General features: G+C 45.7%; 1 protein-coding gene across 1 annotated transcript in view; it reads right to left on the minus strand.

Annotated features, from left to right (window-relative positions):
• Positions 1–15,125, minus strand: part of LOC121046762 (gamma-glutamyl hydrolase) — a 158,589-nt gene that overhangs the window by 69,998 nt on the left and 73,466 nt on the right. The window lies entirely within an intron of this gene.

Below are 15,125 nucleotides of genomic sequence, written 5' to 3' on the forward strand. Positions count from 1 at the left end.
TGTTGATCTGCTTCAGATCCAAGAAAGAAGAGAAGTCTAAAAGATGGTTGCATTTGTGCTTACAATAAACGCTGTCAGCCAAAACGTTTAGATCAGTCCAGTTGATGCCTGGGGCGTTAAAGTAAAAATAAGATTGCACCCTTGTAACTCGTTGAGTTGTTCTAAACAAACCAGACAACGCTGAAAATCATCAAGTGGCGTTTGTAGGTGGAGATAGAACAGACAAATAAGAATACGTTCTTTTTTTGCATACTCAATTTCGACGAACAAGCTCTCAGGAAAGTTTTCTAAATCTTGACGCCTCCTTGAGCTGTAACGCCTGTCGACCGCGACCAACACACCGCATCTCGCTCCAGCTCCTTGAAACAAGTCACGGTCGCGCCGGTACACAAAAACCAGGCGGAAAGTAATCGGAGGACCCGACCTGGCTGTGCTGCAACTGTGCAACGGCCCGGCACCAACATTGTTGATTCATTTTGTGCGGAATGCGAGCGGTGCTTTGCCGATTAAATGCATTACATTTGTTCGTTGCAGTCGGCTACGTTTTGTTGCCTACCGGCAGTTCGCCAAGTGGTTGCAGCAGAGGCTGGGCCGGCATAACAGGCGACTTGTACCCGCGTGTGTTGTGGCATGGATTAGAGAATTCGCATCCGAGCAGTACACAGGATTTTCGGAGGTTCAGAAAACGTCAAACCTGGAGAGGGGTATACCTCTGTCCACCCTGGCCTCTTTTCCACTTGTCTGGGGGATTTTTTTTTTTTCAATAATTTCACTCTCACCAGCTCACTTGTGTCGTTTTGCCATGCTATAATGAACCTGCCATGACAGCAATGTAGGTGTAGAGTACTTGGAATAATTGTTGCACTGAATGGACGGCTGACGTTGAGCAATGTTCTATGTGCACTATTTATGCACCACACAATTTGAGGAAATATGTGTCCAGTTTCTCATGCCTTACCACAGAAAGAAAATATATGCTTTCCCAATCAGAGTTTTTATGAAGCGCATTATTTACACACCACTACATTTACTCCTTTCATATACTTTCAGAAATACCCGTGCGTCAACTTTCCTGCGGGGCGCTTGAACAGCCAATTGCTGTGGCCGAAATGACGAGGCCGAAATGATGAGGCCGAAAATATGTCTAGACTCAAAAAGACGCGTCTGAGAGCGACAATGCGCCAATGTCACCCTCCGGCACAATCGTTTAAAACTATTTGTCATTTTTGTCTTGAACATTTTATCCCAAATATTGCAGTTCCTTGTTTTATCAAGAAGAGGGAGGCTCTTTAAATCGACCGCAAACTTCGGTTTCTTAACCTATCGCGCTACGACTTTGTGCAGCATTGCCCACAGATGGTGCATTTCTTTTCTTTTTTTTTGTAAAATTGGCAAAGAGCGAACTTAACTGAGGAAAAAATTAAAGAAAGAAAAATGCTTAGATTTCATGGAAATGCGGCGAAGCCACCGGTCTTCAAACAATATGGCGCCGTTTCGCACGGGAGACAAGAGATGGCGCAAGCGATCGCGATGCCAACTGCGCCAACGAACGAGCATACGGCGCCGAGAGCCGCGCGGCGTCTTTAGCAGAAGACCTTTTCGACTCAAAAGCGGCGCGAACTTTTCTGATATCAGTTGCCAATGCATTATTTTATCATCATTACTGATAAAACATATTGAATGGACACATCATTGATTAGAAAAATGGTTTGTCGGGATATTTTGACTGTTTTTTTCGGGGTACCGATGTCGTCTGCTTTGCAGTTCCTTGTTGTTACCGCACCTGTTTTTGTTTCTGAGACTGTCGCCGCCTGCGGAAAGCGCTCCGCTTTTGAGTTGAAAAGATTGTCTGCTAAAGACGCCGGCTCTCGGCGTCGTATGCTCTTTCGTTGGCGCAGTTGGCATCGCGACTGCTTGCGCGATCTCCCGTGCGAAACAGCGTCGTATAACAAAACCTTTGGCTTCGCCGCATTTTTATAGAAGCTAAGCCTTTTTCTTTCTTCACTTTTTCCTCAGGTAAATTCGCTCTTTGCAAATTTTACAAAAAAAATGCACCATCTGTGGGCAACACTGCACAAAGTCGTAGCACGATAGGTTAAGAAACCGAATTTTGCTGTCGATTTAAAGAGCCTGGCCACTCCTTGATACACCCAGTAGAACGAAAAACGTACACCGTAAGAACCTCTGGATCATCCGAGACATAATTCATCTGGCACGGAAAATAAAACGTAATGGAAAGCTTTGGTCTGACAGTTCCACTATTCGAAATTTAAAGCAAACACTTCCGACGAAACTTCGTGCAGGTAGGGAGTTTTACTATTCTAGCACGCGACAAAATAATTGGGGCATTTGCTCTGCAAATGGACAGACAACAGTCGATTCCGTTAAAATGGGAGAAACCATGAGTCACGACAAGCAGAAAGTAGCCACTGAATTTAATCTGTTTTCACATCCCAGCCCGCGACAAACTTTCTTCGATAATTCAACCAGATTAGTCCAGAGTTCATAGCATTTTAAGGCCTTTTTTCCATGTTGTTTAATCTTAAGCCGAAATCATCATGTGGCCCTGATAACATTCCCAACGCCTTCCTTCGTCGTTACGGTGAATAGCTTGCTAGGTTCCTTGTTGTCATTTTTCGTTCGTCGTTTTCATGTGGTGTTCTTCCCTTAGATTGGCGTATTGCACGGGTTGTACCTGTTTATAAAAGGGGACATTGTTCACTGTTAACTAATGACCGTCCCATATCGCTTACCAGCACATCATATAAGCTCTTAAAACAAATCATTTCTAATTACATGACTGAATTCTAAGATAAGCATGACATCATCTTGCCTTTCCAGTATGGCTTCCGTAAAGGCCTTTCCACTACCACAGAACTTATTTCTACTACTCATTTTTTCGTTTCAATAGTCGACAAACGGCCAAGTCGACGTAATCTTTCTGAACTTGAGCAAAGCATTTGATAGGGTCTGTCCATTCCGGTATTTTACTCAAACTTAACAAACTTAGCTTTTCCCGTATGGATGTAAAATGGAATTCCTCTTGTCTAGAAATTCGCAAACAATTTGTCGATGTAGACGGTCATCATTCAGACCCCCTTTCTGTAAATTATGGTGTCCCGCAAGGAAGTGTCCTTGGTCCGCTATTTTTCTCAATCTATAGCAATGATTTAATCTCATGCATCCACAAGAGCGTGCGCATTCGTTTATTTACAGATGACTGCTTACTGTTCAAGACTATTAACTCTATTAGCGACCAGGTCTTGCTGAATGAGAGTCTGAACGCAATTTCTAATTGGTGCGATCTCTGGGAAATGAAACTTAAGACAAATATCTGTTTATGCGTATCACAAACAAAAAGTGCCCCCATGTGTTTGATTACTCCATTGGCAATACAATCATTTCTCAAACGGGCAGTTTTAAGTACCTTGGCGTTACGATTACTAACAACCTCTTTTGCTCCTCACACATTGAATGCATCTGTCCATCTGCACGTCGTAAACTAGGCTTAGTGAGACAAAAGGTTAAATATGTGCCCTCTCATGTCAAACTTCTAGCTTATAGCACACTAATGAGGTCTCGGTTTGGAGTACGCTTGCACTGTATGGGATCCTTTTCGAACAAGGATATTAACAGGCTTGAGCAGGTCTGGAGACTAGCAGTTTCTTTTATATATAATCGTTATGGCCGGCATGCCTCTCCTACCCAATTAATTAGAACTAACAACATCATTCCTCTAGAAGATAGCTGGAAGCTGGCTAGATTAAGATTCAATTTTCAGTTTTGGTATCACGAACTTCGCCTTGAGTCTTCATACTACATTCAGCCATCATCTTTTATACACAGACTAGACATGACCATACACAAAAACTAACTCCCATATTTGCTCGCACAAATTCTTTTAAACACTCCTTTTTACCCAGAAGTGTAATAGATCGGTACTCCTTGCCTCCCCATGTTTCTACTTCGGACAATGTTTTACGATCAATTGAACACCTTTATGAAGTGTAGTTTGTGTTTTATGTGGTTTATGTGTTCTCAATCGCCTCTCCTTTTCCTTTGATGTATAAATTCTAGGTATCGTGTGAAGAAAAACAGCATACACTCCTGCTTGGGCCGCATATCTTGTAGATAAATAAAATTAAAAAAAAATGTTTTATGTAGAAGACAGCCGGAGAGAGCCACATGATGTTGGTAGTTCAGATCGTAATGATACCGCCGCCCCGGCGACAGCAGCCGGCGTTCGTGGACGACTCAGTCCTGCCGGTGCCTCAAAGAAACGAAAGAGGTCCGCTCAAAATCAACAAGGTTGTGAGGGTGAACAGTCCAGCCAACGGTGACCACCCTCCACCTCCACCCGCCGGAGGCAGGGGCAAGAAATCAGGGTGAGACCCGCGCCACAACCTCAGGGAGACGAACCGGCCGATGTCCAGCCGGTCCAGCGCAGGATCGCCATCAGAAGACGCCCGGTCCAGCAACAGTTCCAACCGCTGGCCGAGATCCCGGCGGAATTTATGCAACCGCCTCCACCACCTACCACCACGACGACCACGACGACGACTCCGAGGTTTAAGGCAAGAAGGAAAACTAGGACGCTGCAGTACGACGGTGAGTACGAGTAAGAGGACGAGACGGAGCCTCTGTCGCCCGGGTTCAAGCAGCCGACGTCAACGACGCCACGCATGACTACCACTACGACGACAACCACTACAAGGCGGCCGAGCAGGAGGCCGCACAGAAGACCGGCGGCTGCCCACAGAAGACCAGTCGTGGTAGCCCCGGAACCAACGTTGCCGCCGGACCCGTTCGCGCCTCCTCTTATCGTGATTGACGAGAATACTGTGGACTGTCAGACATGAGGAGCACTCGTGCACCTGTATAACTACAGCAAGTTTGTTTTCTGCGCGCCCAACTCGAAGGCCACCAACGGACTGAGAGGGTACGTGCATCACTGTCCGACGGCGCAGGTCTACAAGGAGTCCATCGGACGTTGCATGAGGGCGTCAGGGACTCCTGCGAGTAAGAAGGGGTCAAGTCACTTCCGCCCTACATGTGACTCGAGCCTGGCTGCTCTTCCGAGAGTCGCCACTCTAAGCGGACGAGAATTGGGTGCGTGGATGTGAGTGACTTTGGCGGCGTTCGTCGACTTGACTCTCGTCACCCGAGGGTCGCTACTCAGGACAAGCGAGACGTCGAGGGCTTGTACAGCTTGCCTGTGGTCACTTAATTTACCTTGGGCGATCACGCCTTACCATAGAAATTGTTGTCGGAAGCCAATATGAGGATGTGGCATTTTTAGAAGTCACGTTTTCCCAAACCCGGAGCAGTAGATATTGTTGAGATATAAGGATTTCTTCGTATTTTCAGTCTGAGGGAGAACGGCGGGACACGAAGGGCAGCCGTAAAAGGGTACACGATAAGAATACGATATTATTACATTCAAGGAAATTCGCAAAAGACTTTTACCATCAGTCTTCCTTTAGCTACTATAGCCAATGAATAGTCGAGCTCATTCGCATATCATGTTGATCCCAGCTTCTATCATGTGTGGGAAGGACCTCGGAAAACTTTTTGTACACGGTACACCTACTTTAAAAGTGAAGTCATTCCGCCCTATCGAATTTTGCTTCGCCGGCAAATTAAAAAAAAAAGACGTTTAGGATTGTGACGTCTAGTGCATATCTGTGGAGGCTTGAATGGTCGCGGCTAGCACCGTCTGTGTTGGGTGGGTGCTCTGCATTGATCAAGAAGCTGTAACAAGTTGTCCTCCTTATAAGCAGGTAAAGTGTAACTTCGGATCGCTCTTTGTTTTAGTTTTTCTTTGTGTGCATGACTCTTAAAATATTCCCGGCCAGTATGCGTGACAATGATAAAGGTACTATTTCGCGGTAAGCAGGTGGTAGCACATGACGTATTTTTGGAGAGTGGCGACCTATTGATAGTTTTCGCGACATTTTTTTGTTTATTTGGCTACTGCTTTGTTATAAACACACCTGTTAAAAAATATACCTTATATCTCCCTTCCCTTCCATTTTTAATGTTTTGCTCGCATTAATAAAGAGAGGAGTGTTCACTGATGCGTATTTGTGTTCGTTTCATGGTTCAAGACTTCCAATCTCATTGATAGAAAAAAAAATTATATTATTATTTTCGCTAACATTAAATCCAAGCAGCTAAGATAATTTTTCAACACCGCCGATATTGTTCCATATCTTATATTTTTATTGTTAAGGAGGAATTAGGGAAAACCTAACATTTTATGATAAAAAGAAGCTTTTGACTTTGTTAAGGTTCGAAGTGCCTTTTTGTAACTTGAAACATTTAAACTTTCCGAATAACAATTTAATGGTTAATAGGTATTTAAGGATATGTACTGTGGGCACCCTGGCGGATTCCCAGCCCAGTTGCCCGACTGCGAGGCAAAAGTGCCGAACTTTTCCCGCGTGGCGGCGACGTCACGCCAGCCACGCGCCCATCGCGTGCGCCGCCTTGATAAGGCGCATCAGAGGCGGCGCACAGGGAGCCGCTGCCTGGACTCCGGCACCGCTGGTAACCATGTTAATCGTCTCGTCCATGTCCTATTAAAGGTAGTTTCTTGTTGTTGAAACCGTTGGCTCCGTGTTATTCCTCCGGGTCGGGTACGCAGCAAGGCAAACCGACCACAGTACTCAGGAATGTACACAATACCCAGTGGACATACATATATTATATATATATATATGGTAAGGGCAACAAAAATACAACTGTAATGAAGAAGAGAACAATGTGAAGTTAACAGGTACAAAGTGGTGAGGGAGATTTGGAAGAGAGTTATGATGCCAGGTTTAACTTTTAGAGATGCAGTTATGGTGTTGAAACCTAATGTTCAAGTGGGGCTTGAAGCAAAGCAGCGCGGGCTAGGTGGGCTAGTTCTCGTAGCACGTGGCAAAATACTGAATTAGTGGGCACAGTTTGATATGGGATGGTTCTCATTCAAAGGTATCGCGATATGCTACAAGCAAAATAGGATGAGGGACGATGGGCGTGAAAAAGTTTAGCTATTTACTTGTGGTGTGTCAACTCAAGACAGAAGCGAACTACAAAACTCCGATCGAAATTTGCGGGTGGTCACTCTACAGTCATGGAAGCGGCATCTGACCTTTTGTAGCAGACTCTGTAGAAGGAAAAATACTGGTTTGGAGCATTCACCGACGCTTTTGAAGCAGATGCCAACATCTCTTAGGGCATCACCCCAAAATGAAAACGTGATTGCGTGGCTAAATAAGTTCATCTATGATAATGATTGAGAGTTTCTTTTTTTTTTTTTTGATACCGAATAATATTGCTTATTACCTTTGTAATAAAAATAGTTAGGGCGAGAAAGGCACACAGAACCTCTCTCCCCTCTCAGCTTTACACCTGGTAGTGTATTTAGCCTGTAAATATAATTTCTGTGAAATTATTGCAAAAAGCAGCATATCCGTTAAAGTATGTCCATCAATAAAAATGCAACCCCCACCCCCCCGCACACACACACGAACAAGTTTTAAGGACCTACCCAGCTCAATACTTTAATATTATATACAGCAAAAGTACCCACCCACAAATATTATGAAAACCTACACTTGTGCCTTAATAGTGACGGTCCTCTTTAGCGCGTTGGAACAAAAGTAAAACCAAAGTTCGTGCTCAGTCGATCAAACAGCTACGCGAGAACTACCTTTGGAGTCCTACAGATGGTTACCAACTAGCTTTGCGTCTTATTTGCGTCCGAAAGTTTCGGTGTCGCCATCTAGCCGGAGCCCGGCACAACCCAAAGTGAGGACTGCCGACGCTCCCGACGTCGCTTCAAAGCTGAATGGGCTTTTGTTCAGCTAGGCTGTCTCACTAGAAACTTTTCATTTTGTCTTTTTTTTTTATTTTCTATACGATGTTTCTTTTTTTTTTTTCTTATTTGTGCGGACGATTACAAATACTGTGTGTGGCATTGTCTTCGATCCCCAGGTGGTTAGTTCGAATCCCGGCCGAGGTGCCCCCTATATGAAGGAGGCTTATTGCTAGGGCTCCGTGTTTTCGGATAAATCCTTATCTGCAGAGTTCAACTCATTTTGTTCGCTTCCGCCCTTTGAAAAGTATGCGGGAAGGGCCTCAGCACGCACCTCGTATTGCTGGGCCGCAGTGTTCTTCCGCACCATAAAAGCCCTCTGCTTTCACTGCCGTCACCATGGCAACGAACGCCGATTTTCCGAACGCCGTTTGCTAGGGGGGGGGGGGGGGGGGGGTGGTACTCCACTTCACGCGGCCGCGGGCTAGATTGATGAAATAGGATGGGATGACTACGAGCTTCCTAGCAACTACCTCCGGGAGTTTATTGATTTTAAGGTATCGGCCTTTATCGAAGTGCCACTCGTGTGTGACTTTTGTCGAGGATAAACAGCACTACGTCCGTGTCACTTCTTTGTCTGATCCTCGCCTTTTCGCGCTGTTTCTAAATCCGATGGATAAATTAGTATTGCCAATGGCAATGGCACCAACGCCAAATTCAACTGAAAATATATCAATTGATACAAGCGCGTCTTCTTTCTTTTATCTGGCATACGTTTACATTCGGTTATTATTTATTTATATATTTATTTTAATAGGAAACACAGCGAAATTAAACTCCGATTTCGGAGAATTGGGAATCCAAAAAATATAAACTCCGATAAACTCCGAATCTTCGGCAAAAAATAAACTCCGAAAAACACCCTCCGAATTTGACGAAAAATAAACTCCGAAAACACGGAGCCCTACTTATTGCGCAGTAGGCGCCGTGTAACCGAGGTTTCAGTTGCACGTCAAAAGATCCCCAAGTGGTCCAAATTAATCCTCAGTCCTCCGCTGGGGCATACCAGATGCCTGTCGTTGGTTTGGCACGAAAAAACCACCAGATTTGACTTTTTCATCCCAAGCTTCAATGCTGCTAACTAAAGTGTTATTTTTATCACTAATATTTTAAATTTACGTATTATATTCAAACTTTAATTGGCAGCTTAAAAATACTTCCTTGTCTCATTTCATTGGAGAACCATCAATGGTTCCATTGCTGTCCTTATTTTCTCCCTCGAAATAAACTTACAAGTTTTCTGTTCCGATTGTTTCATATTTAAAAAAAAAAAAAGCAAGGGCAGTCCTGCACCCATTTTCTTTTATATACAACCTGGGCTTTGCCAAGCTTATTAAAATCATCAGCAGCACCACGTTTATTATTTTGGTAATTACAGTGAAGAAGTGAATGCTCCTAGCATACAAAGTGTGGATGACAATGAGTCTTCACAGAGTTAATGCTAAAAGAAATGTTGCATTCTGAAGAGGCATACAATTTAAAGGCCGAACTCGAATTTAAGAAACAACAACAGAAAGTACGAAATCGTTTTACTCAATTAAAATATTAAAAAAGAAACAAAGGCAAGGTGCTACTGGATTTGTCAAATTATCTTAATGGATGGGTCATTTTATTAAGAGCGTGCATTTAAACTGACAAATCATTCGATTAAAAGCTAACGCTACAATGACAGCCATTTGAGACATTGTATACAGATGTATAGATGTTATGTGATGAACATAATGATAGTATAAATAAAAAGAGGAGCTGTGGGATTTTTTGCATATCTGTCCTGTGAAAAAAAAAACTTTTTTGTTGTCCAGATATAATTACCGTCAATAAAACACAACACACGCTAGGATCACAGCCAGTGTTTTAGGACGTGACATGATATTTCGCCCTGGCCATAAGCCGTCCAGAATAATTAACACTCGTAGTACTGAGCGTTAAGCGAAATAGTGATACATTCAGCATAAGTTAATTTCTTTTTTTCGACCACAACACTCCGCCGCGGCTACTGTACCGTAAGAAAGGCAAGACTCGCTCGAACATGGGATTCTTGGGACCCGATTTGTTGAGCAGACACAAGAGCGTCCTTTCGTTGCGGACCACATAAAGAGGACTGTTCGTTCTTTCAACTTTGCAGCGCGACAGGTGACACGGATGACACGGATAAAGGAATTCAGGTGCGGGGCAAAGACTATGGCGAGTTATCGGATTATCGCTGGCGTCGAGTCCCGTCAGTGGAATTCGCATGGAGGACGAAACAGACACGTGCACATAAAATCAAAACATAACACAAAGTACACGGTTCGTCGTAAAAGCACCTCATAAGTGGTTCAATCAGTCCACTGTGCTCTTCCATTCCCCTTCTCCCTCCCAAGTTGTCTTTCTAGTGGATATAGATGGGTACTTACACCTCTTTCGGTCGCGTGAGTTGTGCCACCGGCGAAAGAACGATAAAGAACGACCGCGCCGCGTCAGAAAGGAAGCGATCACGCCCGCCATCTAATCAAACCGGACATCCTCACATTCCGAGTATCACGCAACGAGGTAGAGGGCTTAGAGCGATAAACCGGGGTTCCGGTCTGCACTCGAAAGTGACCCCCATAAGGCGGCTATCATTGTACGCAAATTTGACCACACGTCACATGACCAAACCAAATACGTGACGTCACAGGAAAGATGGCAGCGCCCATGCAGCGGCTGGCCCCAGCTGGGCCGGAGCTTGTCGGATGCTTTGTTGGTTGTCGTTCGTCTCGGCGAGTTGATTTCAGACGCGGAAGCCGTCATATGAGGCCAGTCGAAAGCGAGTTTAGAGTTCAGCGTGGTGTTTGACGTAGGTATAACGTGAAAATACGGAGGAACGGTGTGCATTTTGCTGGTGACCGTGTGCATTTCGCTGGTGACCGACCGGGATATTGCCACGGAAGAGACAATCTGACCTACGTTGCTCGGACCTCGGATTGATTCGGATACCGCTAGGATATAATTTAAGGCGACGTTTCTGGGCTCTCGTTGACCATCGGAATCTTCGAGGTTTGCAGTGAAGCGTGAGCAATATATTTGGATACACAGTTTAGCGACGGAAATTGCGTGAGTCGTGCTTGGTGGTGTGCAATCGTGGTGCAGCTTCGATCAAATGACCGAGAACTCACTTCGGTTGTGCGGCGCACCGGAAGGCTGCCTTGAAGCTGGTAGTTCCCGTGCCGTGCTGAATGATGCTGTGCTGCTTACAAATTGTTCCGGCGTAGAAGTGCACTTTCACGGAGCACAGGTGTGCGGCGCACCGAAGAGCTGCCTTCAAGCTGGTAGTTCCTGTGCCATGCTTTAGGTGATGCTGTGCTGCTTCCGAAATTGTTCCGGCGTAGACGTGCACTTTCACGGAGCACAGGTGTTGCAGTTGGTATTGATCCCGCTGGTCTGTCGCACGTTTCGTCAACACAAACGTTTCATCCACACTCGTTACGCTAATTGCAAGCTGTCCGGACTTTTCATCGAGCGTGTTACGTACCCAGCTCACGCCGCTTTGTGGCAACAGTCTGCAGTGGCTCATTACCAGAAAAGTAGTCCCACATCCATTTCAGTTCAGTTCGTCCACGGCAGTCGCCAAACCCCGAAGGAGAGGATTTATTCGGACAAAATGCCACTAAAGCAATGCAGCTTCTTCAGTGGTCAGGATAGATTCTCTTCTGCGAGTTTTGTTATACTGTCACGGATCCTTGTTCATGTCGTAGTCGGGGAAGAACATGGACCAAAGAAGGAGAACGTAATCGGAGTACCACAAGGAGCGGTCTTATCACCAATGCTTTTTAACATGGTAATGGCAGATTTAGCCTTCGCACTAGAGAAGGTTGAAGGGCAGTCCTATCTTCTATCAATACTCACTATTCTGGGACACTGCAGGTGATGCTCAGCTGTAATCGTATGTTCTGGTGGAGGTGCTGGGCACTTTACCCATAGCCCTTCACTCTGTGTGAACCCGGCGGCTTCTCAGCCGAGTTACCCGATAATGGGACACGGCTGGTGGACTATCCTGCGTCTTATACCCCCGTCGAGCCGTAAGCAAAGTCCTGACCCGAGCCTGGCAGAACAACCGCAAGACGACTGAGTACCACAAGGAGTAACCTCGGAAATACACCACGAAGCACCTGAAATCCAAGCCAGTTGCTGCTACCAGGAAAAACCACCGGAATTCGGTCTCCTGTCAGAAAATCCGAAGCTGACTAAGCCAACAATGACAAACCTGTAGCAGCAAACCGTGTCCCCTCCCACCATTGATTGCATGCCCGTCGCAAATCGCACTCCGACGCTTTTTCACGCAAGCTGTATGAAGACGTCAAGGACTGGATTGAACAATATGACAGTGTCGCCCGCCACATTGGGTGGACAGACAACCAGCTCCTGCAGAACCTATACTTCTCGTGGAAGAAACTGCCGGCCCTGGTCTGAGAACCATGGATCCTCCTTAACGTCATGGGAAGTTTGCAAGATCGGGCTGAAGCGCGCATTCGTCAGCCAACATCAACGAGAGAGAGCCGCATTCTTGATTCTGTCCAGGACACTGCCCCAACGAGAGCGCCACCGCACTCGTGGAGGATGTTTTGCGCTTGATCGAGCGCCCACGCCCACGCCGACCTTGATGCTACAGAAGACAAGAACCTAAGAATCCCATGTCCCTCACGTGAGGGACAACACCTTCGGCAGCCTTGTCCGCAACCCCCAACAACGGTCGAAGTGTTCATATCACCGAGGCTTCCAACATGGAATGTGCACTGCATGCCCAAGGCTGCCACTATGAACAACTTCCCGGCGTCTCGACACTCGAGTTGTCCAGCTACTACTTCGACGCCAGCCTCCCAGGCATCCACGACATCATCCACGACGTTGTCTGGGAGGAGATCAGGAAGCTACTTCCTGCTGTCAGTTGCCCGGCTTTTATTTTGATTGCCGAGATTGTTTCGGAACAAGTTTGACAAGTATTTCAACCGAGACTTCTGCGAGCGAAGCGGCATCTGACAAACCAAGGGCAACTTACGCCACAATGGCACGACGACCACCACCGGCTGCCCCTTGGTATTCAATGCCAATTCAATGAGACACTCTAACGCCGAAGCATTCCCGACATCGTGTGTAGGTATGTGCTCAACAAAGTACACCGAGGAAAACGTAGGTGATGCGAATGTGCGACCGAAAACCACTTTGCTACCACTGCATGAAGCCGACCATGTCTACCAAAGCAGCCTGTACCAATGAATTGGTCTGCGAGGGTTCGTGCCAAACGACCCTCGATTACGTCTCGAGGAGCGACCACGGGAGATTAAGGATTACCTTCGGCGACCTTTGTCCCTGATGCCGGAGGTGCTGAATCGAAGATTCTGAATCCTTGATTACCCCGAAGCTCCTCATGTCCATCACCTCAACAAGAGGTAAGCACGACAAAGCAGGTGAGCGGCGATGCAGTGACAGTGGATTTGGTGTCGGTTGTCGTCCAAGGACAATACCTAAAAATTTGCTGACACCAATTTTCTGTGTCCACTTCATGAAGCACACAATTTCCAACTTTGAGGGAGAATGCCCCTGAGTGACTTAAAGGAATAGAATGGTTGGTTGCTCTCAAAAGTGAACTGCAAGCATCACCAGACTTGGATAGCAAACAAAAAATTGTTGCCAGCTATCAAGTCAACGGTACAGCAAAAGGCACAGCCACGTAAGCAATACATGCCCGAGCCTGCTGCATTGATGCCGAAAACTACCAGGAAAATTTTCGGATTAGAAGCCAGCCCTGCAGCTTCAGTGCATTAGACGTCAGTGGCCGCACGTGACGTATGATTACAAGACGGCATCAGTCGGTCAAAGTTGCCACTCGACCAAACTGAACACCGACGTGCCAGGAGCGTCATCCGACAAAAAGGTCCACAGGTACTACGACTGAACGCCTGACACGAGACTTTCGCAGAAAGAACTCGTTATGGAACCATTTCCTAAGAATCAATAATTATGTAATCAAGTGGAAATAAACATATTTGATACACTAACCAGATAAACATATTTCCGCTTGCCTTCATGCCTTGAGAGTCTACACACCGAGAATTGTGTCAACTGCACGCTCTGGACCTTACGAGGACACTCGCATCTCTGACCCTTCAATATTAATTAAGGGGTCATACCAGACTGGCAGACTTCTTGCAAGGGGCTGTACTCGTTCAACCTTTCCTGAACATGTGGTGCATCCGAAAACCAACTCCAGTGATGTGAAAATGTTATTTATCAATTCATTCCTTCCAGGGGCCTTCGTAGGCATTGCAGAGAGGATACTTAAAACTACACACATGATAATAGCATTAAAGCACACTGCTGTAACTTGTTAATTGGAAAAACAAACACACCTCTGAGCATATAGTTTAATAGTATGTGTTGATGCATTGTTATATAGCATGACACTTCCTATATGTATGACACAATAGACCCTTTGCAGAACCTTATCAAGCAACACAACTGTCACCATTTTTTTCGGCGTAAAGCACACGAATGGGCCCCAGTTCACGTCGAACGCTAATGCAGCATTCGAGTCCAATAGGTGCTGAGCCGAATTCACAGGGATGGCGGACGTAACATTCTTGTCGAACAAATGCCTAAAGTATGAAAGCCTGGGGTAATTACAGTAGTAGCTACTGTAATTTGTTTTATCAGAATTTGGCAGACGGCAAAGGCTACGGTCTCGGTGAGTCAATACACACATTGGAGAGAGGCACATGACAACATATCACCAGAGTGCTCGTCTGCACAGATTTATCACACACCTTCGCTCCGTCTCTCTGATTGGCTCGAGGGGGCTGCGGCGGTTGGCCTTTTCCAAGTTACGGTGATGCGAAGTATAGACAGCCCAGACTTTTAAAAAGAGTCTGTTGAAGAGACCGAAAGGAATGGTAGTCAACATTTTTCAACAAGACTGCTCTCCAGGCAAGGGATGAACACAAATATGAATCATCTTATCCAGGTAATTAGAACAGTTAAATAATTGACCGACTAATACAACGCACTCTTGATGGAAAAGAGTATAGCTGCAATAAATCCTACAAAACAGAAAAAATGCGCAGTTAATCTATGCATGCACCAAAACAGTTGTTCTTATAGCAAGTCGAATAGCTTTGAAGCAGGTGCCTGCAACGATTTATTCTTCCCCATACTCAATAAAACGCCATCCTCGTAGCTGAAAATAAGGGTGCACTTCGCACTCACACACACACAAAAAAAAAGGAAGAAAAGCGATCGAATGTAG

This window comes from Ixodes scapularis, unplaced genomic scaffold (assembly GCF_016920785.2).
Source record: "Ixodes scapularis isolate PalLabHiFi unplaced genomic scaffold, ASM1692078v2 PGA_scaffold6__148_contigs__length_123643588, whole genome shotgun sequence".
In the NCBI taxonomy this organism is placed as follows: Eukaryota; Metazoa; Arthropoda; class Arachnida; order Ixodida; family Ixodidae; genus Ixodes; species Ixodes scapularis.